Source organism: Sturnira hondurensis, unplaced genomic scaffold, assembly GCF_014824575.4.
Source record: "Sturnira hondurensis isolate 20B ecotype Veracruz unplaced genomic scaffold, ASM1482457v3 Scaffold0006437, whole genome shotgun sequence".
Taxonomy (NCBI): domain Eukaryota; kingdom Metazoa; phylum Chordata; class Mammalia; order Chiroptera; family Phyllostomidae; genus Sturnira; species Sturnira hondurensis.
Window position 1 is genome coordinate 5,324,532 of NW_028079068.1, and position 25,704 is coordinate 5,350,235.

The following is a 25,704-nucleotide window of genomic DNA, read 5'->3' on the forward strand; positions in this document are numbered from 1 at the left end:
AATGCACTATGCTCTATTTAACCCACATTCTACTGATGGACAGTTCTGGTTTTCCCAACTTTATGTTCTTCGAAACAATGCCGCAAAGGACATCATTGTAGCTATACTTTCACCACACGCTCATTTGCTTACCTAGGAAACATTCTCAGGCGTGAGAACGTCTGAGTTTAAGAGTACGCTCACTTTAACGGCTTTTGATCCACACTGACCAACTGCCCTCCAGAAAGGTAGGCGACACCAGCAATGTACATCCATGAGTGCTTATTTCAACCTGAGCAGGTTTACGCAAAGAGAGACGAGTACGGAGTATTCTTAATGCTCCCAAATGCTAGCAACAACCTCTGCGGTACGCTCCAGTGAAAGACAGCCTGTTAACATTTCTAACTTCCCACACACCAGATTAGAACATATTTGAAATGCTGCTGACTAGTAAAAAACCATACCTCCCCGCCCACTGGATCGTGATAAAAGCATAACAGTCCATTCGCCGCTTCTGAGAACCTTCAGCAGATGCGGCATGAAGCAGTCTGCTGTGCTCTCTCCACTACAAAGACGACGATGCTCCCGGATGATTCAGAGGCCGTGTGGGACTTGAACTTCCTCTGAATCATCTGGGAAAGATTAAACCACGTTTATTAGGGTTTTAATCAAATGCCTTTATTTCATTTAAAAAAAACCAGGTGACCACAGATGCTATGTGAAGTACCAGAATCCATGAGTTTCCCACCCTGCTGGGTGTTAGTGGGTTGACTGTGGAGTGTTCTGCTCCAGGGTTTGGTAGCCTCCTTTGCGCATCTTATGGCAGAAACGCTTGGTAAAAGGTATGAGCGACCACACAGCTGGGGGTCAGTGCTGCCTCCTAGAAATCATGGCATTTTGACGTATTTGCTCTCCCTGCAGAGCAAAATGGTTCATCAAGTATTCGGGAGGAAGAAAGAGAAATGGGGTGTGTGTGTGTGTGTGTGTGTATGACTAAGTGTTAAACAATCTCCAAAGTCCATAGTTACCACATGTTGTTGATAGACTGTGTCAGTGGTACGAACAAAGTAGAGAGAGACCTGGCTTTTCTTCCATTCCCAGAACCACAGCTAGAAGGCTCTGGTGTTAAATTAGAAGAAAAAACAGATCCAGGCAATGGGAAAACTCTCCTGGACTGCTGTGCCTCTCACGCCAAGGACGCGTTCAGTCTCTTACCACCCACGTGCCCCAGCCTCAGTATATTCAAGTCACAAGATAATCATGTCATAGCTGTGCCTTTTCAATGGAAAGGTCTAATCAAGAAAAGCACTGCAGATACGGCAAATAAGGAAATCACTGAGGAATCAGTCAGTCTTTACGTTCCTGTGGGCCGGGATCTAAATAAATGCTAGACGAGAGGAGGAGGACGGGATGGAAGCTTCCACAGTAAGACATCGGAGCAGAGTAAGTTGTCACCTTGCCTCACGGCTACCTCGTCGCATCCCAAGGATTTCTGAAGACCTGGGCAACACTGGCAAAATCCCATCTACAATCCGGGTGGTTTTATTTTGTTTTTACCCTTTGTGGCTCATGGTTGGATGAATGTTGCTCTTATTTCCTTTCATTTTGTCTTTTTTTCCATTTTGTTATTTTCTGTTTTGAGATGATAGTACATGCTCCCTGACGTTTTCGAGTAAAAATGCTGGCCATAGTATTTAATTAACAAAACAAGATCTCTTATCAGGAAACTGCACTTAAAAATAGAATAAGAAAAAGTAATAACCATTTTAATGAGGGGGACTGGTTTTATTCCATGTTTAAGCGCATTAAAAATCCAGAGAAAGTGGGAAAAAAAACCATGGTTAAGTCTATACTGAGTACAAATTTACTTATTTTATATTGACAATCACAGTATTATTCTGAGGAACTCACTGAATAACCAAGTAGTTAATCACATTTGGATTTGCACTCTTGTGATTCTATTTTTTTACATACATGGTATATATAATTATTTTACAATGAAAAAATTCACTAACATGTTCGACGGCTTTTCAAAGTCAGCTCATGAAGACATCACTCCTTTCTGTCCCCCTCTGTGTAGGGCGACCCGACAGTCAATGCCACCATCCTTCTATTGATTGGCATTTGGGCTTCCCCAACCTTTCTCTACAGCGCACGGTGCTGTGACACCTTCTTGTGTGCACACGTTTCTCCAGGGCCGCGATTCCCAAGTGGAACAGTCTGTGTTCACTTTGATATAGAGACTCCGTCAGGCTGCCCACTGCAATAGCTGTGTCCAGTTGCCCTCCCATGCTCTGTCCTTTCAAATAACCAAGTCAGATCAACTACAGCAACACAGTCCTCAGCTACTGAGAGAGTCAGAGAAAACAATTCATCTTGTATATCTCGCATAGCCATGGTGGGTAACATTTTAAAAAATGAGGGTCGTTTTAAAATATCAAGAAAAAATGAAGATACCACAGTTGCTTATATTTTGTTATTGATTAGTGAACTGCTTTATAAAGTGCCTCTAAAAAGTGCATAACAAGGAATCTGTATCTTATAAACCCCTGCATTTATATTTATACATATTTGACAAACAGTCTCTCACACCGGAAATAGCTGTTTATCAGACTACAGGTGTGGATATGAATTTGGGGATCTCTGCCCGTAACTTCACCACCAGGGACCCCACTGGTGCACAGAAAGACTTCCAGAGCCACTGAACAGACTTTGAATTGTTACCTCCAGACCATTTTTGGGTTTTTCGACATTCCTCGCGTTCAGTAAGCGCACACACACACACACACACACGTACGGCCACACATGCAGACTCACGGGCTATGTGAGGAAGACCCCAGAGAAAAGAAAAGGTCCCAACCCTAAAACAAGGGCAGTCGGTGACTCACAGAGGTCCCCTTCACATCAAAGTCTCCAAGTCTCTTGGTTTTCCTTCACTGTTTCTACCAAGTTCCTGTTTATTTAGAAGGAGAACGTTGTGCCTAAAATTCCAACATTAGGTAAATGGTTCGCTGCGCCCTAGGCACGGTGCTCATGTCTCTGCATCCCACTGTACCTCCACTCTCACGGGAAGGAGTCATTTGTGAGAAGGCAGTTTTGCGGAAGGAGTGATTACGGGTTGTCCCTAAGCCACTGGGTCTCACACAGGATCCTGTCCCTGCTTTCTGCGGTGGTGCCCTCCCCAGGGGGGCCAGACCCAGGAGGGAGACCGCCTGGGCTTTATAGCCACTAGGGACAACCTCTTAGTCAATTACTTTTCTTCGATTCCCATCACTCCTGGTTCTGCCGGTGGCATCGTCTTAACCTGGGTCTTCATATGGGATCCGACTTAAAGAGTTAGCACCACACGTGGGTTGAAAATGTGCTTGCCAACTATTAGGAGGCCAAATGACTCACAGGTACTTTCATTGTGCCTGTTCGTGGACCCAAACCCCCCAGTGATGTGCTTTCCTGAAACGAAATGCAAGCAGATGACCCCAAAGGGTCCAATCAGTTCTGGGAATTGCTCACGTGCTCTTAGCAAAATCTCAGGCCACGCTGTGATCAGGAGGGAAAATCCTGAGCTACTGACATGAGTCATCTTCGCCCCACAGATTTACTGTATGTTTGAAAGTTAAAAGAGGTTTATAGAATCATTCCAGGTGCTTAAATATGATTTTGTTTCTATGTGGTACCTGCAGAATGTGGTGGTTTCATTTAATGCACGTAAGGGCCCACGTCTGAATGTTTTCCCCTTGGATTCCTTCAAAGAAAGGCACTAAAAATTGTAATAGAGGAAAGAACGCCAGAAAATACAAATATTTCCAAGTCAGAATATGTTTAGATATGGGTTAGAAGTCAATCGTCAAGTGGTTTGTTCATAATTAATATAAAATAGAATAAAAGACCCTGGCTGGTGTAGCTCAGTGGGTTGAGCACAGGCCTGCGAACCACAGGATCGCGGTTGGATTCCCAGTCAGGGCACATGCCTGGGTTGCAGGCCGGTTCCCTGCAGGCCAACTCCAAGCAGGGGACGCACAAAAGGCAACCGTACATTGATGCTTCTCTCCCTCTCCCCTTCCCCTCTAAAGGGAAATAAATAAATAAAATCTTAAAAAAAAAAGAAAAAGAAAGCCCCCTTGATTTTAGGTATAGTTAATGGGGGAAGAAAGGTGCTGAGTTTCATTGCAGGATTCATTGCTCTACCAGTCGTGTGCCTTTTACCGGGTGAAGGCATGTGAGCTGATACCTTACTATGGAGAAATTTCCCCGGGAAGAGAGGCATGTTTTACGTCATCTATTTCCCCTTCTCCCACCCGCCTCCCTGTACATACACACACCTGAGAACGACTAAAGTTGCACACCAACCATAAGTTTGGGTTCTCAATAGTAAGAGGTTGTGTGCTTGTACACGTTGGTGTCATTTCTATGTCGTCATAACTAAGGATCGCCACCAGACTACCACACGCTTCATACAATGGTGTCCCCCTGTCATCACGTGCTTTTCTACAACCACAGACACCGGTGGGTCTGTGGTCAGAGCACAGCAGAGCAGAAAGAACCATCGGCCAGTGGAAGGAAAGCCTCTTCACCCTGCCGCTATTGTGGCAGGCTGGTTCTACACGTCATTATGGCTGCAGCGGCAAGTGAGAGGGGGCCTGGGAGTCCCGGGGGTTCTCATTCTGACTTGGGCTTGTGCGGCAGCTAAGGGTTGCTGGAACGCGGCTCTCAGAACAGCCCTGCTGCGGGGCAGGCAGGCCCTAACCTCAGCGACTCATTTCTAAATCAATGCAGGTAGTCAGAGGAAACTTTTAACAGATGGGTTCTAACTGTTTGGGGTCCATATTTTAAATTACAAAGATGTTTAGCATGAAATACAGTGTGCCCATTAATGAGTGTACAACATATATGACCATTTTAAAGAAGAATAATGGAACAAACAGCTACAGCATATCCACTACCCAGCTTCACTAGCATCAGGACCTTGGAGATTCTCAGGTGCCCCTTTTCAATCTCATCCCTATTTCTTTTCAAGTGCCTCTGAATAACCTCTAGCCTGACTTTGGGTTAGTTATTCTCTTGATTTTCTTTGCAGTTGTTACTTTTACCCCCATGGTATGCATCCCGAAATGATTCAACTTTGACACTTGTCTTCTTAGAAACCTGACTAATCGTTTTACACGCAGGATGTTCCCATGATGCCCTATGTTTATGTAGATGCTGCAGTTGAGAACAATAGATGAGGCTCAGCATGGCCAAACCGTTTTTGATATCCTAGCCTGGATCAGAGAAATGTCTCACCTTTCATGCACCAGGTCCCATTTTCTTTTCTTTTTTAAGATTTTACTTATTTATCTTTAGAGGGGAAGGGAAGGAGAGAGGGAGAGAAATATCAATGTATGGTTGCCTCTCGTGAGTCCCCTGCTGGGAACCGGCCTGCAACCCAGGCATGTGCCCTGACTGGGAATAGAACCATGATCCTCTGGTTCGCAGGCCTGCACTCAGTCCACTGAGCCACACCAGCCAGGACCCATTTTCTTTTTAAAAGCCCATAGATGGTTTGTGATATTCGGAAATGAATAGAATCTGGGTTTCTTTTCTTACTGAATTGCTATATTTCTCCTATTTATTTTTAAAAAGAACAATGCACCTGTCAGTCAATCCTATGTGGAGGGATAATTCCATGACAGTTTTCCGAGATACACTGAAATCTGTTTATTCTGTCACAAACAGGACAGGATTTGGAGCCTCTGCTACCCCACCCTATTGAAGCAATAAACGTCGTCTGACATAAACAGTTCAGTTTTCAATGTGTAAATTTGAGAAAGAGGAGGTATGGAAGGAGAAGATGGATGTTGGAGAAGACATATTTTCCCCTTCACTTGGCTACTCAAGGTAAGCTTTGGTTGAAATGAATAAAAAGAAGTATGAGGAATGTTTGGGTGGTCAGTAAGAAAACTAAAACAATTGAACTTTTTTCTCTTCCAACCCTTATGTAATATTTAACTAGTAAAAAAACCCCTTAATTGCTACCCAAGTTTTCATAAATATTACCACTTCTTCATCTCCAAGCTAGGATTTTTTTTACTCTAATAAGAATCTTAAATAAATATTATCTTCATTAAACTTAGACTTTATAAAATACTGTGAATCAAAAGTAAACGCTGGATTGGGGCCGTTTTCTATCTTCTATCTATTAAAGGACAAGCTTGCTTTAATGGATCTTATAGGTGTGGGCGATACACCTGGGGCTTAGATATTTTCTTTTTCAGTAAAAAATAAGAAAACACTTCAACCCAGGTGCCAATGGCTTGGCAACACTGTGTTGGCCATCTCTCTCCCTCTCTTTCTGCTCTTTTCTTTGCCTATAGGTCTCTTAACCCGGATGCACAACCAGCTTAGCCACTGTCCCAGGGGAGGGTGCAGGAAACCCCCACATTCCCACTGGCCCATTTGGATGCCTCTGACCACAGATAAACAAGCAGATTCTTGTCATAGCCCAGGACCGAGTCTCCTAGAAACAGAAATTTCCGTTCCTCTCTTCAAAAGTAAAAACATGAACTCATTTCAGATGAGCCTTATAGACTTAGTGTGATCTAGAGACTCAAGTCTTCCCCCCGAATGTGACATACTTGTGCGATGCAGTCCAAAGGTCCATAATTTCCCGTGGTGGAGCTTCAAGCTGTGGTCCTGCTATCGTACTGGTTTGCATTTAGCAAAAGAAATGAAGTGACTGGAAAAATGCAAAAGAGATGTCCCTAAATGGAGATTAGGGACCCCTGACTAATGAACCTGTGACCCATGAAAGGGAATCCCTGTGAAGGGAATGTGGCATTGTAGACAAGCTGGTAGAATGCACACGGCCTGCGGAGGCCACTAACTAATGTCGTGTGTCCGTCAGCCGGGAGGATTCTCCGCAGCCTCAGCAGACAAGCAGGGCTTCGTGCAAGGAAATTTATGTGCAACGGATTTTCACAGCAGCCGTTTTATGATCCTTCCCTCCCCCCAAAGTGCCCTCTGGAGCTTTCCTGCTACCACTCTCCTTTTTCTTAATTGGAAAAAGATTTATTACTCACTTCCTCTTCCCCAGCGCTCTCTCTCTCAGCTCCATTTTTTCCTACTCCGGTGGCACAGTCTCCCACACCCCCCTCGCTCTTTGCTGCTTTTCTTCTCTTCCTTAGAACCAGAAATCTCAAATACACTGACAGGTCTGACCCAGGAGCTTTGTTTCCAGTACCTCTGGCAAAAGAAGTGACTGTATTTCTAAAAGAGAGCACATTTTGGGGGGATTACTACCTTCCCCAACCCCAACCCAAGAGGTGTTGCGAACTTCCCTAACACCCTGCATGGCTGCCCTCCACGTGCTAGAACTGCCGTTCGTTTACAGGCAGGTGGTAGCAAGCAGAAAGACAAACTGTGAGTGGAGACAGGAAATGCAAAATGAAGGGCCATGCACTGGGCGTTGGGCTCTTTGGAAACAACACTTATTCTTGCAAGGGGATCTGGGAGCCAACCATTGCAAGTGGGTTCGACCCCCCTCCTGTTCAGAAAGGAAGTTAAGGAGTCTGCTTCGCACTTGGCAGATCATCTTCCTAAGTCAACCGACACATCACCTGAGCCCGGGGCCAGCTCTGTGGGAGGGGAAAAAGTCTGTCTGACCAAACCAAACCAAAACAAACCAAGCAAAAACCTTCCATGCTCAAGACTCCCTTTGCGTTAATAGAAGACCCCCATAAAATGAGAGTATTTCAGTAGATAGAGTCATATGAAATAACCGAACACTTACATTTGTGTGTGTTACTTGAATTGGGTTCATCAACAGCTTAAGAACCAGCCAGCCATTCTTGGACAGCACTTAAACTCCTGAGGGTGCCTGTCTGCACCAGCAGATTCCTCTCCCAACAGCAGACTATTAATCAACGAGGCTTGTGCCATCTTCTGACCAGGTATCAGGGCGACAACTAGTTCCTTAAAATTGTTACCTAGCACGGGAGGCACTGTTTCAGGAGGGGAGATAACCCACTTTATGCAGAAAGTGTCATATCTTCTAACTACAAATCACAAATCTAACTACAAAGCTCAGCATCAGTACTGGCTCAAGGATTTCTAATCTTGTGTCCCTTACTCTCCTCAACAAAACCACTAATCCATGTGGAACCTGGACTTGGATGGGAGGACAGTTAAATTCAGGTGGGAGATCAGGGTGGTGAGCTCTGGGCAGCAAAGGGGGCTGCAGGAGGGGCTGAGACCCTGAGGGTGAGGTGGTGGGCGATGAAGGTAGAGTCTTCACTTGTGACAGTGGGATGCTGGTTGGTAATGCCACTTCACCACACCAAGTGGCACCCAGGTGGCCCCAATTAGCACAACCATTCGACAGTTATTTAGGGGGTGCTTCCTCTATTCAAGTCACTGATGGTGAACACCAAGGCGAATGAAACTCCTGCAAGGCATTTGTAAACCAGTAGGGAAGTTAAGACATGCAAAAAAAACCATAGGAGACTTATTGATGAAGTGATTGAAAGTTTAGAGGAAGCGCTGGCTGGTGTGACTCAGTGGATTGAGTGTCAGCCTGTGAATCAAAGAGTCACGGGTTCAATTCCCAGTCAGGGCACATGCCTGGGTTGCAGGCCAGGTCAGGTCCCCCAGTAGGGGGCGTGTGAGAGGCAACCACACATTGAGGTTTTTCTCCTTCCCTTCTTCGCTCTACATATAAATAAAATCTTTAAAAAAATAAATAAAGTTTAGGGGAAGAAGAAGAAAATTCCAGCTAAAGGATCAGAGAAGGTTTCATGGAGAAAGTAATATTTAAGCTGGATCTTTTAGGACTGGGAGCTGGAGTGGGGGAAGGGGGAACAGAGGAGGACCTTACCACATACAGAGAGCTCAAACAGCAAGGCTGGGGAGCCAGGAAATAGGACCATGGAAAAGCAAACAGTCGGTCTGGCCGGGGCCTGGAGAGCATGAAGGGCATTAGTAAGGCTCCAGTTGTGCTTGGCACATACAGACGGCCAGCTTCTAATAAATGGGAGAGTAAACCAACCATTTCGCACAGCTTCCGGAGAGAGGCTCCTTCCGCGGCGGTGGCCCCAAGGAAGCACACAGGGTGGATTTTCTAGTTTCAGTCTCTGTTCCAGGTGTTTCACTTCACTCTGCAGCTTTCCCCATGAAGTAATGGGCCAGCTACCCCGGATCCAGGGCTCCATAAATCTCAGCTGCAAGGGGAGACTTCGGTCCAGCCCAAGTCATGTAGAGCAAAAGCACTCAGGGGGCTCCTTCAAGGGCAGCACGCCACGATTTCCTGTTTTTTATTTTTCCGAACGGCACGCATATCCTTTCCTATACTTGCCATCTCCTCCACTTTTCTTGTACTCACGGTGCCCGCAAAGAATTAAATGAGATTTTCACTTTTTCTGACCGTAAACCAGACCCCAGGTGAAATCTACCATGGTGGTGCTATTAGGACTCGGGAATAATTAAAGTGGGAGGAATTTTCAAGCTTATTTTCAGGCCAGGTACCACATGTCACACCTGGTGACCTGGGGTCCAAGAGGTAAAGTGACTCAGTCAGGACTAGACCCAGGTCTTTTGTTCCCATCCCTGTTTGCGTTCTAGCCTATGGCACTGGATGTGGTTTCTCTGGGTGCCCTGCAGATTAACAAAGAGTTTCAGTCGCCTAAGCTGGGGATATGGCTCAAGGGCCAAAGCCAGCCCACATCCTGTTTTTGTCAATAAAGTTTTATTGGAACACGGCCATGCCCAGATCATCCATGGCTGCTTTCACACTTCAGTGCCGGGCTCCAGAAGGTACGACAACAGTTGTATTTCCCACAAGTTTAAAAATATATACACCCAGCCCTTTGCAAAAAGAGTTTGCTGATCCCTGATCCAAGCCAACAGTCTCAAAACTTTTTTTATAATGTACTGCTATCAGTTTAAAAATAATTACGCGTGTTCTTTTCTCCTCTCCATTTTTACCTAGAGTGATCTTCTGTAGCCACGGGGCCAGCTCAAATGCCACCTGGTTCTGTGATGTTTTATCAGACATAATGAAAGTCAACCGGGAGGGACTTTTTCCCTGTGTGAACTCTGCTGTGGTTCCAGATATCTGGCCTGTATTGCCATAACGTTGTTATTTGTGTATCATCCTGTTTCCCATATTATGTCATGTTTGTTGAAAGCAAGATGCTTTATACCTTTTTTTAGGTCTCCTTCTCAATGTGCCTTGCATAAAGTAGGTATTTAATAAGTAGTTTTAGTCATCAAATTCAAGAAAGGCCTGTGGCCCAAGACACTGAGCAGTGGCAAAGAGGGAGAGAGGAATGAACAATGATGAAGGCTGATCCCATTCCCTGGATATTGGGGTGAACGGCCCAAATTTCCATGTCTGATTCGTTTACTTGAATCAGACATGGGAAGGACACATAGATCAACACAATCCCATGGAAAAGTTTTAGCGTCAAATCCAGGACAGCAATGCTTTCCAAAAGGACAGAAGTGAAATGTGCCGCGGCTTCATGAATATGGAAAAGCCACCCATTTCGTCCTGGGCTCCTGAGTATTTACTGAAAAGACGATGACCAAAGTTATTAGCACTTCATCAGTGGGAGAAGGCCACCCCCAGAGCACATCTCAGAGCCAGGTGTGGGGACACACCCACCCCCACGCGCCTTCAGAGTCTGTGTGGGCTGTCAGGAAGGCTGACACTCCACACTGGCTTGTGCGTATGCCCCAGGAAGGCCTGGCTCTGCCTGCTGCCAGGTCGCACAGGCCACTGGGCTTGCTCTCTGAGCGTGAGTTTCAGAAGCTGAAATTGGCTCACTCCCCAAGGGAAGACATGCTCTCCCAGGTTTAAACCTCAACACTACGATGGGATGGACAAGAGCCATATTAAACCCTCCGAAGAGGGCTGGTGGCAACTTCAAGGCTAGACCTGAAGACTGAAGAATGGCAGCAAAAAATATAGGAGGTGGATCCCAATATTTCACATTTCTCCCGATTCCTTCCTGCTGGAAGTTGCAAGCAGCCGTCAGTCAAAGCCTTGCTAGCGTCTGCCTGTGTAGATACTTGGAGAACTGTCCTCACAAGTCCAAAATGCATCTATTGTAAATTTGTTTCCCATTCTTATGCTATTTTGCCAGTGAACAGCATTATGTTGCAATTGCATACAGAAAGTTCCCTTGAGTTCAGAGCTGGAAAATGTGTGTTTTCCCTATTAAAAAGGACCAAATGGTTATAGATAAGGAAGACATCTGACTTTTGAAACTAGTCAGTAAAGCAGGGCCTAATGTCAGATGGAGTTAACTGGTAGTTTGCAATCTGACTGTGGACTCTTGCCTGCTTCAAAGCTAGCACGTGAGGGCGTGCACACGTGGACACCCGCTGTCCTCCCATCTCCGTCACTGTCACGTGGCTGGCCTGGGCTGGGCCAGGGCAGAAGTTCACTATCTTCCTGTTAGTCTGGTACATGCCTTTTTTTCCTCCATAACTCCTCCTGCAAACCTCCCCTTGCAAATTTCATATATCCTTCTTATCCTTTATTTGCTGTCTTCTGATAATGAAGTCATGTCGGTTTTAGTCTTTTGCAATGACTGTGGAAAGCAAAAATAATTCAGGACAAGTAAACTACCCAAGTTTGACCTAACCAGTCTTTTAGAAATATTTTCAATGTAGTCTAGTCAAATGGATTCTGTAATACATCGACCAAATTATTAACGGAGCCACACGCAGCTAACTGCATGGTACCATAGTCCATTTTATCATTTTTACATTTAATTTCAGAGTTGGGCTTACAAATTAGTTTAATTTAGTAGCTAACCTCAATACACCTCAGGATGTATGTGCAGTGAAGTGATTTCATTTTACATCCACATATCTTAACCATTTGCTCAGTTGATCAACATACCCAGAAAAAACAGTTCAATTTGCTTATGAAACATCTCAGAAAGCTGCACTGACGACTTACGATTCAGACATTGGTGCCCACCACCTCCAGATGGCACTGCATCGTGGGGCGTGCTCTCTAGAACTATGCTTTGAAATGACGTGTCCAGTCACTCCTCCCAGACCATACCTTCCTCCCTGAAATTCTCTGCCTGCCATTTACTTTGCGGTTTCCTCCTTGTCTTCTTCCTCTGCTCTCTTCTTTTCTAACGTAACACACTCGCTCTGGGTAATCCCATCTATGCTTATACCTTGCTAGTCAGTGTCAAGGTGCTGATTTTCCCATTTACATTCCTAGCTAAGCCTGCTCTCTTGAATTTCTGAATGGCTCTTCTTCCTTGGTAATGAAATTTCCAGGGGGGAGGTTGAGAGTAATGACTTATTCTGGACATCTAATTAGTCCACGACTCATCCAAAAATTTAAAAATGCTCTCTGTGCTGGTTCTGTACTCTCAAATCCTTTTATTTTTCAAAATGGATGGTTAAAAATTTTTTTTTAAATCCTCAATCTTGAGGCTTCCATTCAAGATGGCAGAGTAGGAGCACACTGCACTCACTTCTACCCCTGACCACAAGAAAATCACAACTAGATTATAGAAGACTCGACCTGAAGAGCCACCTGAGAACCAGCTGAACAGAGGCCCTAGAACCAAGGACGAAGAGAAGAAGCCACGTCAAGACATGAAACAGGCTGGCCCCCACCCATGTGTGATGATTGAGAGTCCTGAGGGTATCTCAAATGCAGTCCCCCAGATAAGTGAGGAGCTTCTGCCACGCCGGGCAGGAGCCCACATGACATCTGGGTGTGAAAATCAGCGAGGATTTTGTCTGTCTTTGTGAGACAAAAGGCTGCTAGAAACACAGGCATCCTATTTTTTTTAAGGTGTCTTTTCCAGGGACTGAACTTGCAACCCAGGCATGTGCTCTCCTGGCCAGACATTGACCCTATGACCTTTTGCATGGGGGGATGACGCCCAACCAACTGACTACACCGGTCAGGGCCACACAAGCATCCTCTTAAAACAGTGATTTTTCAGTCTTTTTCATCCCATGGCACACATAAACTAATTATAAAAATTCTATATAGCACACCAAAAATGTATTTTTTTTTGCCAATCTGACAAAAAATAGGTATAATTTTGATTCATTCACACTGGGTGGCTATTGTTGTATTGGCTGTTGATATTTTTTAAATTTGACAATCTAAGGGGAAAAAAGTCAATGCCCCTGACTAAATGATCAGGTATTGCATGTTTTAAAAATTCTTGCGGCCCACAAGAATTTTCTTAAAATCGCCCTCTTAGGGAGTCGGCACACAAACTGTTGCTCACAGGCACTCACCTTGGCCTTGGGTCAAGGGACAGAGGTTTGAGGAGCCCCAGAGACACACAGGGAAAAGCTGAGTTGTGCGGCTTTGAGGTGAGAGCTGGAGGGACTGCTGCCATTGTCCCTGTGTTGGGACTTCCTCCCAGGCCACTGACACCGAATCTGCATTAACCTGGGGAACTTCATTAGCTCCACCCTGATGACTGTTCCTGAGGCCCCGCCCTACCAAATTTGAATACGGTCCCAGGCTCCTCCAGCAGCCTCCAGCCTGGGCCTGCACTGCAGTCTCTCTTAAAAACTTTTGAGGAATTCCACCCAGCTCTGGTGATGCCAGAGATAAATAGGAAGAAACTGAGTTGTGTGACTTCAGGGTCGGGGCTGGAGGGGTGGTCATCATGGTCCCTGTGTTGAGCTCTCCTCCCTCAGGGCCAAATCTGATTCTGCCTTAGGCTGTTGAACTCCCCTGGCTCCACCCTATGACTACAGGAGACCCTGCCCCCAAGCAACTCATGCATGGCCTTAGGCTGTTTTGGAAGCAACCAGGCTGGGCCTGCATTGCAATTTTTCTTAAAAACTCTCAGGGAATTTTGTCAAGCTCAGGGGGTCACAGAGACGTACAGGGAGAAACTAAGTTGTGTGGCTTCAAGGGCGCGCTGGAGGGACACCCACCATGGTCCTTATATTGAACCCATATGACCAGACTGAATCTGCATAAGCCTGGTGAATTCCACTGGCTCCACTCGGACCACTCCTGAGACCCAGCCACTCCGAGTGGGTGGTAGCTGGTGGCAGCTGGCCTTGGTATGCCCTGAGACTTTGGGTGAGTGGCTTCTGCTCACACTGCCACTAAATCTGAATCTGTATTAACCTGGTGAATACCACGCCCTCCACCCTGGTGACTCTCTGAGACCCTGCCTCACCCAACTCACATACCATCTCAGGCTCTTTCAGTGGCTGAAACTCTTACGCAACTGGCAGGGATAAGAAGGGCTTGTGGTGCCTCGGGCCTTTTGCTGACCTATCCCAGGCCCATACTGTTGGCAGCTGGCCTTGTTCGCACATGGTTCTTCCCACCTGTATCCAGGTCCTGCACGGGCAACTATCAACAATGATCACACTGTAGCTCCTAACAGTTAGCCAAGTGCTGGTCACAGGTAATGTCTGACATTGATCTGCATGAGAGGCCCTCTCAAGAGGCACCAGAACCCACCCATCTGCTGGCAGGCTTCAGACTTAATCAGGTGGTACAACAGTGTACCACTGATTAGTTTGTACCTAATCAGGTGTGTGTGTACCTAATCAGGTGGTACACACACAACGGTGTACCACCTGATTAGTTTCATAAGTGGCACTCCCAAAGGAAGGTCTTGGGAAACATCAGAACCTAACGGGACAAATCCCACTGCAGGGGGTCAATCCCACCCACTGACATATCAACAGCAATCGAGGCTCAACTACAACAGGAGCACACACAACAGCCCACCTTTGGACCACCCAACTAAGGTGATCAGGGAGACTGTGCCACTGGGTCCCACAGGACACCTATCACACGAGGTCACACTGTCAAGATTGGGAGAAAGATAGTAGATCCACATCTAATTTGTTTCCAAACAGACACAGAGAAGCAACCAAAATGAGAAGACAAAGAAACATGCCCCAAATGAAAGAACAGGAACATTTCTAGAAGAAAACCTAAATGAAATGGAGGCAAGAAATCTACCAGAAACTGAGTTAAAACCACAGGTTATAAGGACGCTCTGGGAAGTCTAGGGGAAGAATAGAGGAACATACTGAGAACTCCAACAAAGAGATAATAAGCACAAAAAAGGACACAGAGCCCATAAAAAAGAACCAGTAAGAAATGAATAATACAATAACAAAATGAAGAATACACTAGAAATCAACAGCAGATTAACTGAGGCATAGAATTGAATCAGCAATTTGGAAGACAAGGTAGCAGAAAACACCCAGTCAGAACACAAACAAAGAATTTAAAAAAGAGGATAGTGTAAGGGATCTCTGGGACAACATCAAGCGTAACAACATTTGCATCATAGAGGTGCCAGAAGGAAAAGAGGGAGCAAGGAATTTAGAACCCGTATGAAGAAATAATGACCGAAAACTTCCCTAACCTGGGGAAGAAGGGCAGACATGTCCAGGTAGCACAGAGAGTCCTAGACAAGATGAACCCAAAGCATCCCAGACCAAGACACATCAAAACTGAAATGGCAAAATTAAAAGACAGAAAGAGAATCTTAAAAGCAGCAAGAGAAAGAGAGTTAGTTACCTACAGGTCAGCTAATATTTAAACAGAAGCATGCCAGGCCAGAAGGGAGTGGACGAAATATTTAAAACGATGAAAAGCAAGGACCTAAATCAAGATCACTCTCCAAGCTATCATTTAGAATCAAAGGACAGATAAAGAGCCTCCCAGACGAGAAAAAGCCAAAGGATTTCATCACTACCAAACCAGTTCGTATTACAAGAATTGTTAAAGAGTCTTCTTGAAGAAGAATAAGAATCATCAAACATATAAATAATAAAGTGGCAGTGAACACATACTTACCAACAATTCCTTTTTTATTTTGAGAACATGTTTATTAAAGCTAAGGACACTGAAACAAGGAAGGGCTTTGGAAAGAAGAGGTAACAGGAGAGCCTGGGCGGGGGGCTGCTTTGGCCTCTGGGAACATTACAGGGAAGAAATGAGCCAAGGTGAGGCTCTTCTTGGCTCACTGAAAAATCAGAGAAAAAAAAGGTCTTATAGACAGGTTCAGGGGTTTCCATAAGTGGCACCGAGATGAACAGTGGGCATGACCACTGTTCCCCTGGTTGCAAGTACTTATAGTACTTGTAGGGCCCACAGAGTTCTTTTTTTTTAAAGTACATGCCCAAGAGAAGGGCACAGGCATGGCCCAAAGAGGGTGACCACAATCACTTTAAATGCAAATGGATTAAATGCTCCAGTCCAAAGACATAGGGTGGCTGAATGGATAAGAAAACACGACCCCTACACGTGTTGTGTACAAGAGACCCACTTCGGATCCAGTGGGTGGAAAATCACATTTCATACAAATGGAAATGAAAAATTACAGCTGGGGGAGCAATACTTTTGTCCGACAAAGCCTTTAAAACAAAGGCTATAAGAGACAAAGGAGGACATTACATAATGATAGAGGGATCAATCTAATTAGAGGATGTAACCCTTGTAAACATATATACACACGACATAGGAGCATTTAATATATAGAGTAAATATAAATGTACATAAAGGGAGAGAGCAACAGTAATAGAGTCATAGTAGGGGGACTTCAATACCCCATTGACATCTGTGGGTAGATCTTCCAGACAGCAAATCAAGAAGGAAACAGCAGGCCCTGGCTGGTGTAGCTCAGTGGATTGAGCACGGGCCTGTGAACCAGACAATCGTGGTTCGATTCCCAGTCAGGGCACATGCTTGGGTTGCAGGCCAGTTCCCTGCAGGGGATGCACAAGAAGCAACCATACATTGATGTTTCCTTCCTTTCTCCTTCCCTTCCCCTCTAAAGATAAATAAATAAAAATTTTTTTTTTAAAAAGAAGGAAACAGCAGCCTTAAACAACACATTAGAGCAGACGGATTTAATTGACATTTTAGGATAATTTCACCTTAGCAAAAATATGAAAAACACAAAAACGTACCGAGGCTGAATAACATGCTATTAAACAATGAATGGGTTAACAATGAAATTATAAGTAGAAATCAAAAGATGCCTTGGGACAAATGAGAAAGAAAATGCAGGCCCTGGCTGGTGTAGCTCAGTGGATTGAGTGCGGGCCTGTGAACCAAAGGATCACAGTTCGATTCCCAGTCAGGGCACATGCCTGGGTTGCAGGCCAGTTCCCAGCAGGGGACCCGAGAGACGTAACCATAGGCTGATATTCTTTCCCTCTCTCCTTCTCTTCCCCTCTAAAGATAAATAAATAAAATCATTAAAAAAATGCAATGACCCCCAATCTGTGGAGCACAGTGAAAGCAGTTTTAAGAAGGAATTTCATAGTAATACAGGTCTACCTCAAGAAAAGAAAAATCTCAAAAAAGCAATCTAAACTTACACCTAAAAAAGAAAAAAAAAACCCTCAAAAATGATCAACTGACACAGCCGAAAGTGAGTGGAAGAAAGGAAATAATAAAAATCAGAGCAGAAATAAACAAAATTGAGTCTAGAAAAAATGCAAAAGATCAATGAAATTAAGAGCCAGTTCTTTGAAAAGGTAAACAAGATTGATAAATATTTAATCAGCTTCATCCAGGAAAAAAAGAGAGAGGATCCAAATAGATTAAAATTAGAGTGAAAAGAGGAGAAGTGACAATTGACACCACAAATATACAAAGGATTATAAGAAAACACCACCAACAATTATATGCCAACAAATTGGACAATCTAGAAAAAAATGGATAAATTCCTAGAAACATATACCTCTCAAGACTGAATCAAGAAGAAAACAGAAAATCTGAACAGACCCATTACTAGCAATGAAATTGAATCAGCAATCAAAGAATACTCCACAAACAAAGGTCTTGGGACAGATGGCTTCACAGGTGAATTTTGGCAAGCATTCAAAGAAGAATGAACACCTATCCTTCTTAAACTATTCCAAAATTTTAAGAGGAAGGAAGACCCACCCCCCGAAGCTCCTTTTACCAATTCAGCAATACCCTGATTCAAAAAACCAGAGACTGTATATTTAAATCTACATATATATCCTAATTTACAAGGTCTGTCCAGAAGGTATCCAGCCATATAATATGAAAAATTTAGAGAAATTTATTGACAACCCACTGAAACAGAGAAATTTAAAGACAACCCAATGAATGGGACAGCACATTCGCCAATGCCACATCTGATAAGAGGTCGATACCCCAAATTTATAAAGAACTCATACAACTCAACACCCCCCAAAATCAAATAATCCAATTAAAAATGGGCCAAGGGCCTGAACAGACTTTTCTCCAAAGAGGACACACAGATGGCCAATAGACACGTGAAAAGATGTGCAACCTCACTATTCATCAGAGAGATACAAATTAAAACTAGAACGAGACATCACCTCACACCGCTCAGCATGGCCATCATCAATAAATCGACAAACAAGTGTTGCCGAGAATGTGGACAGAAGGGAACTCTAAGTACACTTGGTGGGACTGAAAATTGCTGCAGCCACTGTGGAAAACCGTATGAAGTTTACTCAAAAAATTAAAAATGAAACTGCCTATGACCCAGAGATTCCACTTCAGGGGATACATCTGAAGAAATCTAAAACACTAATTTGAAAAGATATATCAATTCCTATTTTCATTGAAGCATATTTACAATCGCCATGATGTGGAAGCAACCCAAGTGCCCAGCAGTAGTAGGTGAGGGGATAAAGAAGTGGTAAATAAGCCCTGGCTGGTGTAGCTCAGTGGATTGAGCACGGGCCTGCGAACCAAAGGACTGCAGTTCGATTCCCAGTCAGGGCACACACCTGGGTTGTGAGCCAAATCCCTGGTAGGGGATGTGCAAGAGTCAACCACACATTGATGTTTCTCTCCTTCTCTTTCTCCCTCTCTTCTCCTCTCTCTAAAATAAATAAATAAATAAAATCTTTAAAAAAAAAAAAGACTGCAATGTAACGAAAGTAACCCATCCATTAAAAACTTGTCCACGGTAACGAGGTTTCTTTCTTGTTCTGCATACATTCTAGACCAAGAAGAATATGAAAAGCGAGGCTTTGTGACTAGGCCTTCCCCATAGTGTGGTTCTCCTGCCCTGAATCCCACGACTAGTACTGGTTAGCTACTGTACATGACCACACGCCCACCCTGAAGACCAGCGTTCTTAAAGAAATACCTTTCAAGAACATCCTGACTCCATTCACTCCATTTCTGTGTTCATCAAAAATTTACGATAACCTGGGATTTGGTACCTGCCCCCCGCTTTCCCCACTCCCTCAAAAGGGAGGACCCTGTATAAGTGGCGAAGACTGGTAATTTGGCCAGTTATATTTACTGTTCGTTAACAAGTTAACATTAGCATTGCAGCTTGAAAGAAATTCCTCAGTCGTATCATCCTATTGTTGCCACACACAGCAATTTCACCTTTTAGGATGTGACCTTGGCTGAATATTAAAAGAAAAGCCAAAATATCAAGGGGAACACTTTGTAAAAGATATGATTATCTGACCACTATTCTGTATGGCTAAAACCAAGTATGAAATAATATCGAAAGTGAACTGTAATAAAAAACTAAAAATAAAAAATGCAAAGAAAAAGCCAAACAAAGAAGCATGCATTAACTAAATTTAATTACTGAGGGACGAATACCTGAGACAGAAGGGAACTGTATTTCTCAATACAGAGAAAACATTAAAAATACATCTTCACTATTTATTTATGACCTTGAGGTGGATACATGATTTTTCAATTACTTGGCTGAGAATTTCACCCCTCACATGCAGGGGAAACAGTTTAAACAATACCCATGTGTCTAGAAGTTGATGTTGGTGGACAGCACAATTCTCTACTGTTACGGTAAAAACAAATGAATTGAACCTGCAAACCCGAGAAGGAACCTGTCTGACTTGTTTCATACATATAGTATGCTCTTTAAAGGTTTCAAAATGCCGGGGAAAAAATGGAGCCTGGTTCTGCCATCTGGAAGCTGGATGATATAACGGAAGATGCAGAAAGCGGTGTGGCTCTCAACCTTCACTGCACGTTAGAATCACCTGAGGGAGATTTTAAAACGCCCCCCCCCTTCCCAGGCTGTGTCCCAGACCAATTAGATCAGATCTAGGCATTAAGGCTCCCCGAGTGATTCCAGGCTTCAGCCAGGTTGAGAAACACTGATTCATAGTGAGTGAACAGTCCTGGCCAGAGGCAATTATGGCAAAAGCAGTGAGGCTCATTCAGAACACAGAATGCAGAGAGGAGTATAGGCAGGTAGTTAGAGATCAGAGTGGAAATAAAAGAAGCCCCTTATGTTTAGGACCCTAAATGCCAGGCTCTTTTCGCTTCTTTTATTTTCTGTAATTGAGCTATACCCATATTTACAAAGAGAAAGTAGCTGTTGCTCAATCTTGTGCAGATAGTATTTCTGAACTTATTAAACACTGGGTAAACACACTGCGTGGTATAGCTCTTGTGCTCTCCACATCCGAATTGGACCGTGTCTCCTACCACTTTCATTCGCTGGGGCAGCCCCTTGGAGCGGTGGAGGCTTTAACCTATAACCTCAGCCTCCTTGTGTGATGAAAAACATCATATAACCCCCAATTTCCATCTTTTCCCCATCATGGATGATGTCTGTCAGGGTGCGCCTCTCAGAGGTCAGCAGCGGATCCAGGAGCAAACCATGCTTCAAGTCTGTGTCATGGAATTTGACGAGGAGAAAGAGGGGAAAAAAAAAAAACAAGGTCGGGAGCCAGCCAAACCAGCAAGATACCTGCCAAACCACACCTTATCCTTCTCAATCAGCAGAAATACCATCCACTGCTGGACTCCTCTGACCTCACCAACGGGAGTCTGCTCATTCCCTTATTAGGACACTGGCCACTGGCAGTGCCGAGGGAGGCTGCCCGTGTCGGAGGCCCAGGAGGGGCTCCCACAACATGTGCAGCTCATCAAAGACGAGAAGAGGGTAACAGCCACCGAGGGAGGAGGCTGGAAAAATGCAAACCTCTCTGTATGGAGGACAAGCTGTCTTGGTAGGCCACAATTATGGTTTTGGATTAAAAAAGACATATTTTTTAAAGGCCAAACCCCCAAATCCCAAAGCTAATATATATATTTTTAAGTGCATTTTTGGGGAAGGGTGTCTTGGCCTCAGAAACGCAGTCAAGGAATCTTAAGTTGAATGTTCTGGGGTGGTGGTGAATATATGCCCAATGAGTACCTGGCCCCCCTTTAAGGAGGGTGGGGCTTGGGTAGTCTCTTCCAGTTCTACAGCAAACACCTGAATCTAGAGGTGTCCTTTTCTTTCTTTCTTTTTTTTTTTTTTAAAAACCCGGGACAAAATAAAAGCCCTGTCCCCTTTTTGTGTTTCTGCTTCTTATCTGTTCATAGGGGTCCTCTCTCCGGGCTCTATTCCTCATCCGAGCTTACCGCCTCTTCCTTTTCTCACAGCATAGCGCCATCCACTCACACCAGACTTTCTCCTATGATGTTGGAGTGAGTGGCCTGCACATCGAACAAGAGCCTCCCTGTTATGACCTGTGTCAGCAGGGCTGTCCTGTGTCATCCCATCCTGTTTGGTGCCTCAGCCACTTTCAGAGCCAACTCACGAAGTCACACCCGTTCAAGCAATAATGGATGGCAATTCTACCTTTCCGGAATTCTCAAAACACTGCCATCAGGTACATGCTTTGATTTCACTGGTAGACAACCAGGGAGACAGACACTGTTACCATCCCCATGTCACAGATGATGCCCTGGTTCCTCTACACGAGTGAGGGGTCTTCGGGCCCCCAGGAGACTGAAGGAGGCCCCAGGATTCCCATCACTCCTCTGGGCTTGGACTGCTGCTAATACCTAACCTTACTCAAGTGTGGGTGACATTTCTAAGGCACACACAGCAGCCACTGTCTGTTTAAAAATGAACAGTGGCACAGGTAATTTTAAAAAAATTAAAAAGGAATGTATTAGACCAGCTAACCTTGACTTTGAATGAGTGAAGCTAACCTTGACTTTGAATGAGTGAATGAGTTGTTTAAGTAGGTGAGGATGCTTATTGGATGGTGATAACCCCCACTGGGGCAGGACTTCTTGGGTGACAGGCAACTGACAGGATGTGTCTCCTGTAATCCTTATAATAGTGTCGAATATATATCATTCTTTTTTTTTTTTCCAGAAATAGGATTTTTGAAAAAATGTGTCACCCTTAAAAGTCTGACTTTTAAACAGACTTTTATTGGACCTGGGGCTCATCTCCATCAGTTCATTCAACTTCAGCGCCCGTCTCACCGCCCCCATCCAGAACTGTTGCCTTCAGCACAAAGTTCACGAGTTTTCCTAATTCCACCCTGGGCTTCTTCAGCATTCTGACTTTTCTAACAAAGACCTCCCGGGGCAGATTCATAGATTGGCGAGGCTTTTCTGTGCCTTTTCCAATGCGATCTGGAATCAGTTCATTAATCATTTCCCACAAGTCATGTGTCGGCACCTCTCCGGTCATGAGTTCCATCATCTCCCTCTGGATCTGACAGACCTGCTGATGTTGAGCATAACAGGTCTTTCTGGTTCTGGTAGTTGGCAGATTTTAGTAAGACCACCACAGACGAGGTGAAGTAAATACCCACAGGTGGTCTCCACATCAACATGAACTTCAATCAAGGTCTGCCATTTTTTCGACCACGGGGCACATTTTGTCAATGGGCACATTTTGTTAAGATCCACGCCATGGAAATTAGGCAGTTTTTGCCCTGAACATCCTCAGCAACTAGCTTGAGTTTTCTAAATGCAGCTTCGTCATTCTGCAGATCGGCCAAGCTCTCTTCCAATACATGGCCTCGGAGACCATCAGAGGCAGTCTGGGTTCCCTGCATCCTTGTGACTGGTATTTTTCCAATGTTTCTTATTTCAAACACAGCTGGCGCTCTCCCATCACACCACACCAATCTTTCTTAGAAAATGGATCAAGCACTTTCTTCCTGGATCCCTTTCTAGACATGATTATTCTCATTTTAAGTCTAGATGAGCAAACCTGGTACAAACAACTTGCCCAGGGTCACTCATATAGTGTTTTAGCAACCATGGGGCTGGTCCCAAAGTCTAGGCTATTTGCCTCGCTACGACACGGCCTATCTACCTATTCCCAGGTCTCAGTTCTTTCATTTTGATGGGACAAGATTTAAAAGTTAAGATATGGAGATGTTCAACATTATGGAAAGAATTTATTTTCTTTTAGTTGACATAAGAAAAGTCATGTGATTTTTAAAAAAGATTTTTATTTATCTATCTTTAGAGGGGAAAGGAAGGAGAGAAGGAAAGAAATATCAATGTGTGGTTGACTCTTGTGTGTCCCCTGCTGGGAAGTGGCCTGCAACCCAGGCATGTGCCCTGACTGGGAATCGAACCACAGTTGTTTGGTTTGCAGGCCCGTGCTCAATCCACTGAGCTACACCGGCCAGGGCATCATGTGATATTATTAACAATGAAATGAGAGGAGTTGCTACTTGTTTGGAAGTCCAGGTCTCCCACTGGGGAAAGAGGCGCACTCATCGCTTCTTCCTAGGGCCCGTGAAGCAGTATGTAGTCCCCTGGACTGGTTATTTAAGGTAATGAGTCATGAAAGTTCAAAGACCCTCTCCAGCCCACTCCTCTCACCCCCTCCAGCCCTGTCCTGCCAGGGCCAGAGCTTGCTCACCAAACAGGATCTGATGTCATGTAATAACTGCTGCCAGATTCTCCCACTCGGAGACCAGAGGTGAGACTGTGAAAGCCCGGGCAGGGAATAACATCCATTAAGTGTTAAGCTGGAGGGAGCGAGGGAGCTACCAGAAGCCAGCTTGGAGCAGGCCTGGGGCCAGGAGCCAGTCAACACACACACCCGGGCTGCGGGGAGGTGCGCCAGCCAGTCAACCTCTCTGGCCTCACTGTCCTCATCTGTACAGGAGGTAATGGGACCTACATACCTCGCAGCGTTGTGGAAGGGTTCAATGAATTCGTGTTTGCAAGGTACTTAGAACAGTGTTGGGCACGTAGTAAGTATAAGTGAGTGTTAACTACTTTTACTATTTTATTATTATCATTACTGTTATGATCCTTGTCTTCTTCCTCCTCCTCATCATATGGGATATAGGTCCTGTGTGTATATGTCTCCAAGGTCTGCGGCTCTTTCCGAGCACGAAGGGGAGAATCGGGCAGAAAGATTTTTCCAACTAGAGGATCTTAAACTCCCTTTCACTGAAAATGTTAACACCAGAGAAGATTGGGAAATGCAAAATAAATGTAGGGGAAATTCTTATTTATCGTTGGTATTTCCTTATTCTTCCTGTGTTGACTACCTTTTCTTTCTTTCTCTTTTTTTTGGAGGGGGGAGGAGCTGTACCTCAAACTTCCAAAAAAATGCAATGCCTTTTATCCCACATTTTCTGTCTCTCTCTTATTTCATGTCACCTCTCATTAAAAGGTAGATGGAAATTTATCATCAGACAGCCTGATCTTCCCATGCCAGACTATGCACAGGTCCTGGTGGACGAAGACACTCTCCTTTTCTAGTCTCCTTTGGGGCTGGCTGAAAGCCCACATTTAGTGGGGAACTGGTGGACCAGAGCTCTACGTGCGGAGGTTGGTCCAACTCTCACCAGGATGGCGTGACAGACTGCCCGGTGGCGAAACATCCACATGTCCCCACTGTCCCAATAGCTTTCGGCCAGCTGGCATTCAAATTGTACTCAAGAATTGTCCCACTTACTGCTTATGCACTAAGCTATGAAGTGCTATGTTAAAGTACTTGAAATGTTTTAGCACTTGTTAGGGGTTGAATTGTGTCCTTTAAAAATGATACGCTCACAACCTATCTCCTGGTACCTCATAATGGATCTTGTTTGGAAATGAGGCCTTTATAGATAGAGGTAATCAAGTCATGAGGAAGCCATCAGAGAGAGTGGGCCTTCCTCCGATATGACTGGTGTCCTGATTGAAGGGGAAAATTTGGACACAGAGACAGACGTGCATGGAGGGAAGATGATGTGAAGAAACACAGAGAAAATATCACATGAAGGCAGGGAACCGGAGTGACAAATCTCTATGCAAAACTGTGCAAGTGGCCAGCAAGCCACCAGAAGCCACGGGAGACGCCTGGAGCGGACTCTTCCCCCAGCCTTCAGAAAGAGGCGACCCTGCCTGATACTTTAAGATACCCAGTATGTAGAACTCTGTTACCACAGCCCTAGGAAACTAGTGCAGTACTCAGTTTAAGGTTCTACTTGGTTCTGACGGTTCTACTTGGTTAATGTAATTTTTTCCTAACTATTTCTAGCACCTTCTACTGCCTACTTAGGTGAGTGGTTCCTTACATGGAGCCCATCTCATGTAGGAAGATGTTGTAACTTGTACCTTTATTCTCTCCTATGCTCTGTTTCCACCTTGGCTGGGTTCCTTCTGCTCCCCTGGTATCTGGGGATCTTGGTGGGAGATGCACCCTCGGCCCTGAGCTGGGCTCTAATGCCCTACACCCTTCTTAGGCTCCGAGGACATCGGGGCGGCAGAGCCTCCGTTCCCTGGGTGGAGGGAATGTTTTGCAGGCTCTCCCTCCCGGCCCATAAATTTTTAGGAGAGACAGACTCATAATACTCCCCTAGGTCAAATTCAATGTTTAAGGAACATCAGAAATTTTAAAATGTGTACAGGGGGAGGAAAGTAAGTGGAAAATAAATCTTTCCTGGGATACCAGCTCCTTATAGATCTGGGGCAGCTCTGTGACTTGAAGGCTGTTTCCCTGGAGATCGTACGCACTT

The 25,704-nt window shown here is 44.7% G+C and overlaps 1 protein-coding gene and 1 pseudogene across 8 annotated transcripts in view; both read right to left on the minus strand.

Annotated features, from left to right (window-relative positions):
- CALD1 (caldesmon 1) overlaps window positions 1-25,704 on the minus strand; it is a 195,034-nt gene that overhangs the window by 41,918 nt on the left and 127,412 nt on the right. The gene's annotated exons all lie outside the window — the stretch shown is intronic.
- LOC118989128 (40S ribosomal protein S3a-like) lies at window positions 21,968-23,159 on the minus strand (annotated as a pseudogene).